Source organism: Hemicordylus capensis, chromosome 5 (genome assembly GCF_027244095.1).
Source record: "Hemicordylus capensis ecotype Gifberg chromosome 5, rHemCap1.1.pri, whole genome shotgun sequence".
NCBI lineage: Eukaryota > Metazoa > Chordata > Lepidosauria > Squamata > Cordylidae > Hemicordylus > Hemicordylus capensis.
The window spans coordinates 213,375,372-213,384,557 of record NC_069661.1 but is presented as its reverse complement, the minus strand read 5'-3'; the positions used below and the strand labels follow the sequence as shown (position 1 = coordinate 213,384,557).

The 9,186-nt window shown below is 51.0% G+C and overlaps 1 long non-coding RNA gene across 3 annotated transcripts; it reads left to right on the top strand.

Annotated features, from left to right (window-relative positions):
• Window positions 1–278: 278 nt before the first annotated feature.
• On the top strand, window positions 279–8,114 carry LOC128325659 (uncharacterized). 3 transcript variants are annotated; one of them, XR_008307540.1, is made up of 5 exons: window positions 279–810; window positions 3,952–4,102; window positions 4,295–4,514; window positions 5,658–5,791; window positions 7,639–8,114. It is a non-coding gene; the product is annotated as an uncharacterized LOC128325659 (long non-coding RNA). The 3 variants fall into 3 exon arrangements; XR_008307542.1 differs by having other exon boundaries at window positions 280–810; window positions 4,405–4,514; XR_008307541.1 differs by lacking the exon at window positions 3,952–4,102 and having other exon boundaries at window positions 429–810; window positions 4,405–4,514; window positions 7,639–8,108.
• Window positions 8,115–9,186: the final 1,072 nt, after the last annotated feature.

Sequence of the window (9,186 nt, the reverse complement as noted above, 5' to 3'; positions counted from 1 at the left end):
ACTCTCTAGAGGAACCCCCTTGGGATAAATGTACAAACAAACAAACAAACAAACAGCAATAAGATTACTGAATAGAATGCAACTCTCCTTGCCCTGTGCATTGGTATCCCATATGTGCCATCTGCTGGGATATCCAACTGAATGTGGACTTGTTCCTGAACTGATTCTGCAGTTGTGACTGGACACTTTCCGAGGTCCATGAACAACCCAGCGGACCTTCTTGCCTCCATCCCCAGCCTTGCTGCTCTCAGTGGCGGTACCAGTGGTGATGCCACTAGTGGATGGCGAGGCGGTGGTGGGAATGCATGGCTGGTGCCAAATTCCAAAGCAGGGGGTGTGGGTCAGTAACCTGTTCCCTTTACGTGAGTGAGAAGGGGAAGGGAAGGAGGTGTCTATCACGGAAGGCCACCACTGCGCGGGAGGGGTGTGTTCATCCATGGGCGGAACTGGGGTGGGGCAGCCAGGGCACGTGCCCTAGGCGCCACTGAGGGGAGGGCGCCACGCCAGTTCCTGCCACCCCCACCCCATTGCCCACCTGCCCAGCCCCAGGGCCCCTCAGCCTTACCATCCTGCTTGCCTTCTGCAAGGCCTAGGATCCTCCAGGGCTGGGCCTGCAAACTGCAGAGCAGCTCTTCTCTCCCCGCCTCTCAGCTGATTGGCGGGTGGGCGGGGCTTACAGAGAGGCCTCCGTGTAGGCCTCCCTGAAGCCTGAACTCGGCAGGCCCCAAGGAAGCCAGGAAGAAGAAGGCAGGCAGAGTTCTCTGCTGCAGCAGCCCCTCTGCCCAGAACATCCAGCACAGCTTTTCCCAGGTACTGTGAATTCCGTTTTTGTGGTTTACTCCCCCCCCCCCATATATAGGGATCTGCTTGCCATAGGGCTTTGATATGGGTGGTGGTCGGGGGAGACTGAGAAGTCTGAATATTTAATTTAAAACAGAGTGGAAACTTTGCTGGCTTTAAAAACAAAAACTATCTAAAAAGCCCTATAAGTGGATTGTTTCATGGAAGAAAATTACAAAAACTTCTGGAACAATATTATATTATATTTATTCATTCATTCATTCATTCACTCACTCACTCACTCATAAATGCACTTATGTTCAAGTTGTTTTGCAACCCAGAAGGTCTGAGTGAGAACTGTGAAGCATGTGTGTGCTTTTGTTTTATTTTATTTTTCTTATGTGTGAACTGCTCCCCAATAACTTGCAGGGACTTCAGGGTAAACCTGGCCAACATGTGAATGCAGCACCTCCATTCCAGAGAAGATGTGTGTTATAGGGCTTTGAAAGCCCCGTGTGAAAAACCTCCTGGAATCAAACTTTACTGAATTTGTTCAGAATTCTGAGAAAACAAACATAGGCTCACCCTGCATGGTTGAAAGTCTCCTTTGCTAATCTGCAGCGAGGGGGCCATTTTAATAATTAGTGTTTCTAGTGTGTTCTAGGCATTAAAAGTAGCACAAACATATACTACTCAATGCATATCACTATATACTGTGAAGTGTGCATGTGTGTATTCAGTGAAATGTATTTCCAGGCAGCATACATATTTTGAAATTTCAGTCTTAAATCCTTGGGGGCCTGGGGTGTGTGAAGGCCCTGGACTTTGAGGGGCTGGAGGCCCATTTTAAAATCTCATCTTGGCCCATTCCAACCTTGCTATGCCCCTGGTGGTCACTACACATGGGTTTCTGCACAACACCTGCACAGAAGAAACTCCCATGTAGAAAATGTGTCTCTTGTAAATTGACCCTGAATTTTCCATCCATGACTGGGATATCTGAGAGTTACAGTCAATAATAAAAGAACAGCACACTGCTTGTGACAGGAAGGGGCAAATTACAATGATTTCTTAGTTTGGCAGGGGCTGGTTTTGGCCCTGGCAGAACTTGGCTGTCTGCTCCTGTTGCAAATGCCTCTGTCTAGTGTGGCAAACTAATGTATCCTCCTCCCTCCTGGTGTCAAAGTAAGCACTAGTGTGGTGAATGCACATATACCCCATCATGAGCAAACAATCATCACAAGACAAAGGCTGGCAGGAATCATTCACTGGTTTATAGACTCCCCCCGCCACCACCTTCTTCCCCTGTTTTGCTAGTGGCTATTTGGTCAGGTGATCCTCTAGGACAAAGTCATGTTTTTTAAAAAGCATGAGATGAGACAGAGAAAATGACACTTGGAATCCTCACATAACTCCTGACTGTTGTTCTAAGTCTTTAATAAAAATGGCTCATGTTTTCAGGTTTTGATCAACAACCATATCTAGATGGTACAGTGTTCCTTTTAACAGGGATTTCCAGAAATTGTTTACTACAAGTCCCATCATTCCTGTTTGGACAGGGGTGCAATTTCACTGCTTGCCCTAGGCGCTATTTTCCCTAGATACGCCTCTGTGTTCATCAACCTCATGCACACAGCAAGTGCAGTGTGGAGACCAGCCATTAAGACCATTGAAGAAGTAACAACTTTGCTTTGACTGTTAAAGCCTTAATATAGGCATCGTACGCACAAGCAGCTGCCGGCCAGGAGATAACAACAAGGACGCTCAGTATGGACAGTGCTGAAAGATTCATGGACGGGCTTGTGGGGGACAAGTCTGGCCATGCAAGCTGCACAGGAAAAACAAGGAGCCACATGGGTGGGTCGTATCTGAACTTTTTGGGGACCAATACCTGGTTCTGTTTGGTTAGGGGGGGCAGCCCCTCCTGCCCTTATTGACCAGCCATCGCTGACTAAAGAAGTAGAATCTATGCCTAGAGAGTGTGAGCCATAGAGCTAAAAGGTAATCACCTAAAAGCTGTGGAACGTTTATGTTTTACATAAAGCATAATGTTTTGTGTAAAACATAATGTTTTATGTTTTTGCCCCTCCGCCATCACCCCATACCAGTCCCACTTCCAGGTGTCCATTAAAAAAGACTAGTGGCCAATGGGAGGGTAATGTAAAGCAACGGTACCTTGAAGGCTGCCACTGAACAGAGTCCCACCCCCTCCAACACCACTTGACCATCTCTTCCTCCCAACTCTCCCCTGGTAGATGGACTCGACTCCTCACTTGATAATCAGAGAGAGGAGAAACTTGGGGAGCAACTCCTCACTTGTGGAGAGGAAAAACTTGGGGAGCAACTCCTCACTTAATTTTTGGGTGGGGGGAAGGGAAGGCACTTGCAAGAGGGAGATATGGATGATTAGATTTGGTGTGGAGGGAGTTCAGCAAAATGAGGTGGGAACTCCTCCAATGCTTAGGTAGGATCTGCACCCTTGCTTCCATTGGTTTTTGTTTTTACTTGAGAGCCAGTGTGATATAGAGGCTACAGTGCTGGGCTTGGCCATGGGCAATTCTGGTTTAGATAACCCACCCAGCTTTAAAGCTCATCGGATGGTCTCAGGCAAATCACCATTTCTTGGTGAAAAACACCATTTTAGGTGTTTTTCAAAAGCTGCTGGAAATAGAGGATTATTTTAAGTCGGACATACCTCAGTCTAAGCCAGAATTCACAGCCTCCCTTCGGAGGAAAACAAAGCCCTGTCTGTCCTGGTCCCTGAATGCCCACAGGGAGGTGCCTGAATGCCTCTGCAGACAAATACTGGACTTGGGAAGAGCGCACTATGGAACAGGTGGGCACGGTGGGTGGGTGGGGGCAGCTGGTGGATACTTGCACCCTTTGTACCTGGATGAACCGTATCTGTGTATAGTAGTGACTGAAGAGGGCTCATATCTTACACATGTACTCAGGTAAGTGACACTTTGGCTATCTATATTAACTTTGTAGGAAATAAATCGGGAACACATGAAAAATCTGCCACTTGTCATATTTTTAGAAACCAAATGTTATAATTTGGTGTCCATAGCCTGCAAGATTCCCCTTTTAGCATACGTCCCAGTAAGCTTATGTGCTCACCCAGCTCTCTGTGTGTGTGTGTGTGTGTGTGTGTCCCTATCAACTTTGCAGTGCCTGGACCAATCGGAAAGAAATTGGGTGCAGTTGTAGGGACACATAGGGACACCTTGCCGGCGTAGTTTGTCATATCAACCACCCCAATTCAAGATGGCGGATGCTTAAACGTTTGAGGTGCAAGTGGCTAACTTGTGAACTGCCCCAGGTAGTATAAAGATATGATAAATAAATACAATATTTTTTAATGTGGATTTTAAACTTGTGGTTCGCAATGCTTTGGGGAAACTGCCTGCTTTCTAAGCAAGCCTCACTGGGGTTTTTTCAAACTCTTTGTTCTCTTTCTGGCATCACCCTCTATGACATCACCTAACTGTCCTCTTAACTGTCTACTGCTCAGAAGTTTCCTGGCAGTCAATTTCTGCTGTCTCTGAAGCCTTTTCGAGCCTTGAATGGGACAGTGGTCTGGGAGAGTAGCTGCTTCCTCTCTTCTCTGCTTTCCTCGGCCAGGCTTTGCAGAAGGTTTAACTCCTGGGGACCTTCAGCATCCTGCCAGAGGAGTCGTGGTCATCCTGATGGAAGGGCCTTCTCTTCTGTGCTGTGGCCCACTTCATCAAGTGGTGAGTTTCAAGGGAGCCCTGCCCTCCCTCTGTTCCCTTTGGAGGAGACTAAGGGGGTTTCTATAAAATTTGCTCTATCTGCTAATAGCTGGACCCCAGTTAACTGGGCCAAGAGGCACCTTTTAATGTTGAGACTCTTCTACTGGGCACCTGGAGAGCAATTGCCCCTATTCAGTCCAGCACAGTGGCCCTTCCAGGGTCCCCCTTGTGCAAAATCAGCCCTGCTGAATGGTTAAAGAGGTACATTTGAGGGTAGTTCTCATATTTAGTGTGTGTGTGTGTGTGTGTGGTGGGGGTTGTCTTTGCTAGGATACCAGAGGGGTTTACCATTGCCATCTCCCGCGCAGTATGAGAGGATGCCTTTCAGCATCTTCGTATATCGCTGCTGCCCGATCTAGGTATTTCCCATTGTCTGGGAAACGTACCCAGAGTCCTTTAAAGGTAAAGTGTGCCATCGAGTCAGTGTCTTTGTGGTTGTCTTTGCTAGGATACAGGAGGGGTTTACCACTGCCATCTCCCACGCAGTATGAGAGGATGCCTTTCAGCATCTTCCTATATCGCTGCTGCCCGATCTAGGTGTTTCCCATAGTCTGGGAAACATACCAGCGCGATTTCGAACTGGCAGCCTCTGACTTGCTAGTCAAGTCATTTCCCCGCTGTGCCATTTGGTGGCTATTGTGAGTCCTTTGGGGAAAAGGAAATCTCTTCAGGCCTTCTTGTGTCACACAGTTTGGACTTCACCCCTGCCCACTGCGCAAAGCACCACTTTGTAAAGTGGTGACTCTCTTCTGTTTAGCAGGATGGGGAGCAACTGTCCCCTCATCAAGCATCCTTCTGGGGCTACTGCTGGTCTCTCTGCTGCGCTGCTGCACAGACTGTGTCCCAATTCCCTTTGGGACAGGGAACTCTCTTCTCATTCCTTTGGCAATGGAAATCATGTTGGGAATCCTTTTTGGTTGCAAATAGCACATCCACATTTGTCATATTTGTGGAGCGCGAGTCTGACTGGAAAGAGTGACAAAGTCACACGGTCCCTCCTCCCTGCTCGTGTGCCAGGCTGCACAGCGACTGCGCCCAGACCTGGGTACTGTGGCTCAACTGCTTACACAACTGGATGCATCTGTTTTTTCCTTATATCCATAGAAAACGGGGCACCAGAACAGGACCATGAAAGATTTGGGGGACAAGTGGTGTTTCCTTTGATCTATCTGGTGTAAGGTCAAGATGCGAAAAGATCAAGCAGGATCCGGCAAGGAAACGGCAGACTTTGAAAGAAGGTGTAGTATTCAAGAAGATAAGAGGTGTATCCGGGGAGGGGAAAGGAGGGGAGGGGGAGGGGGAAGAAGCAAAAGAGAACTTCACTGGGCAACAGAAGGGGAAAGGCATAGCTGGGCTGTGGGGTGGAAGACAAGAGGAGAAAGGCCTACTGGGCAGGAACAGTCAGTGAGGGCTCGGGAGCAACCAAGCCAACGTGGACACTAGCTAAGGAGGGATCCTTACAGCTTCCTCCAGAGGTGCTCTTACCCCTGGACTTTGGGGCCGAGGTCCAGGGCCTCCGCAGCCCCCAGGGGACCCCCAATCCTCTTTAGTCTGTCCCAGATGGAGTGGTCGCCCGGCAGAGCATGATGATGCTTAATTTGCGGGAGTGGGGGGGAGAGCCTCCAAATTGTTTTTGGTCCTGGCTCCAACATTACCTAGGTGCACCTCTGGCAGCCTCAGAAGAACCACAAACAGACATTTTCTCTGAGAAGAAGAGAGAACCCCTCTTTCCCCCTGCTGCAGCCTCCCATCTGCCCTGATTGGCAGGAAAAGGTGCCAGGCAAGATATTCTGTCTTCTGATTGTTTGGGGACTACCTGACTTGGCGTCTTCTGCTTGAGTCTGTCCCACCAGGAGCTCCAGGCGGCACTTGGACAAAGCAGTCACTGGCACTTAACAGCCAGCGGGGTGGGTAGCTGGGCACCCATCCACCCAAAGACTCAAAGAGAAAGCTTGCAAAATCAATCAATCAATCAATCCAGGAGACACCTGGGAAAAAGAGAGAGCCTGGCAGGTTGGGCAGCCACAGCCTACAAAAACAAAAAGTGCCCAGGCACACAGCAAGGCGCAGTTTGGGGCCACCAAAGGAGAAGAGGGGTTGAAATCTCAGCATGCCAGCTATCAAAGGCACCGAGGGCTATTACAAGTCCGAAGGGGGGGGGGGAGATACAAAGATACAGAATATAAACCCACAGCAGCACCCAGTTCAACCCACTACCACTAGGGCTGCTGGTACAATTGTAAAAATAATAGAAAAATAAGCAGTTGGGAAGGAAAATAAAAGGAGAGTAAGCCAGACACTGGCACAGTCTCTCTGCCACCACCCTCTGCTCTGCTCTGCTGCAGTCTCCCTCCTCTGATATCCTCTAAATGTGTGTGGCTCTCTCTGTCGAGCAGCCCCTTAAATACACGTTGAAACTCCCTCCTTTGGGCTCCCCCTCCCTGCTCCCTCCCTCCAAACAGTGGGGGCACACTGAGCCCTGACAACACTTGACTGTGTGTGATGACAAGCCAATCAAGGAACAAGGAGATCACAAGCCAATTGGAAGGCAATGCTAGAAAACCAATCAGCAAGGGGAAAAGAGCCCTCCAAAATGGCATCCACAATTGCCGCTCAAAACAGAAAACCAGTTCGCCACAAAACCGATTGGTTCTGGGTTGATCTCGAAGAAGACCCCTTTTTGTAGAGTGTTCTGTGGTGAGATTGAACTGCTTGAAATGCCCCGTATTGCAGGGAACCATTTCACGGGCAAATCGTTCTGCACATCCCTAGTTAAAACTGAAAGCCATTAAGAAAACAAGTCATTTAGGTAGCAGGTCTGCAGATGTAATGCTGACAGTGGTGAGTGAAGGTCCTAGAAAGAGGGACAGTTGTCCAAGTGTCTGTAAGTACTGCAGTCCTTGTCTGCTTCATCATTTCAGCTGACATGTTAAATTGTCTAAGTCTGTTCCTAATTGGTTGCTGTTTTATTTTGCTATTTGGTTTTGGGTTTTATATGAGAAACGGCTTAGATTATTTTCATAGATAGTACCTAGCTGTAATCGAAAGCTTTCTCTGTTTTGTCATGTTCCTTCATGTATGCCAGAAGGACCAGACCGGCCATATACTGCTTCCCTGCCCTGAGGAAAATCCCATTACCCACTTCCAAACGAAATTGGCACCATTGAATAGCACTAGATCAGAAATAAGAAGGGTCCATATACAAACTTTGGTATTTCAGGAGGACCTCCCCACTTCTGCCGGCCGCCCTGGGACACTCACACACACCCCTTCTGCAGCCGGCCCCGGGACAGTCCCGCACCCCCCTTCTGCAGCCGGCCCCGGGACAGTCCCGCACCCCCCTTCTGCAGCCGGCCCCGGGACAGTCCCGCACCCCCCTTCTGCAGCCGGCCCCGGGACAGTCCCGCACCCCCCTTCTGCAGCCGGCCCCGGGACAGTCCCGCACCCCCCTTCTGCAGCCGGCCCCGGGACAGTCCCGTACCCCCCTTCTGCAGCCGGCCCCGGGACTGTCCCGTATCCCCCTTCTGCAGCCGGCCCCGGGACTGTCCCGTACCCCCCTTCTGCAGCCGGCCCCGGGACTGTCCCGCACCCCCCTTCTGCAGCCGGCCCCGGGACAGTCCCGCACCCCCCTTCTGCAGCCGGCCCCCGGGACAGTCCCGTACCCCCCTTCTGCAGCCGGCCCCGGGACTGTCCCGTACCCCCCTTCTGCAGCCGGCCCCGGGACTGTCCCGTACCCCCCTTCTGCAGCCGGCCCCGGGACTGTCCCGTATCCCCCTTCTGCAGCCGGCCCCGGGACTGTCCCGTACCCCCCTTCTGCAGCCGGCCCCGGGACTGTCCCGTACCCCCCTTCTGCAGCCGGCCCCGGGACTGTCCCGTACCCCCCTTCTGCAGCCGGCCCCGGGACTGTCCCGTACCCCCCTTCTGCAGCCGGCCCCGGGACTGTCCCGTACCCCCCTTCTGCAGCCGGCCCCGGGACTGTCCCTCACCCCCCCTTCTGCAGCCGGCCCCGGGACTGTCCCTCACCCCCCCTTCTGCAGCTGGCCTGGGAACACTACCACACACCCCTTCTGTAACTAGAACTGGGACACTCCTTCACCTCCACTTCTGCAGCTGGCCCCGGGACACTCCCACTACACCCTTCTGCAGCTGACCCTGGGACACTCCCGCACCCCGCATTCTGCAGCTTGCCCTGGAACACTCCCGCACCCCCTTCTGCAGATGGCCCCAGGACACTCCCGCAACCCCTTTCTCCAACTGGCAATAGTTCAGTCCTGCCCCCCTCCCTGATTTCCCTCAGGATAGGGATTAAAATGCTGGCCAAGAAATGAGTAGAACTCCTGCAGAAGTTCCTACTGCCAGTCAATGCAAGGGAAATGTAGAATCCCAGGAGGATGGGGCAGCTCTAGATGGAGCATCTCCAGTTGGTGACCCAGGAGTGGAAAATGCTGTTGAGATTAACGTTGTCTTACCCAAGGCCTCGCCTCACAGCCGAACCAAGGTTAAGGTCAGTATCAGTGACTGTTTTTGTAATTTTGTTTTTGAATTGCTCAGTTCCTTTCCCCATATTTCCCAATTCGGTTGCAAAGACATGGCGAACCCCATTTGGGGATAGATCCTCAAAAGTCTTGGATGT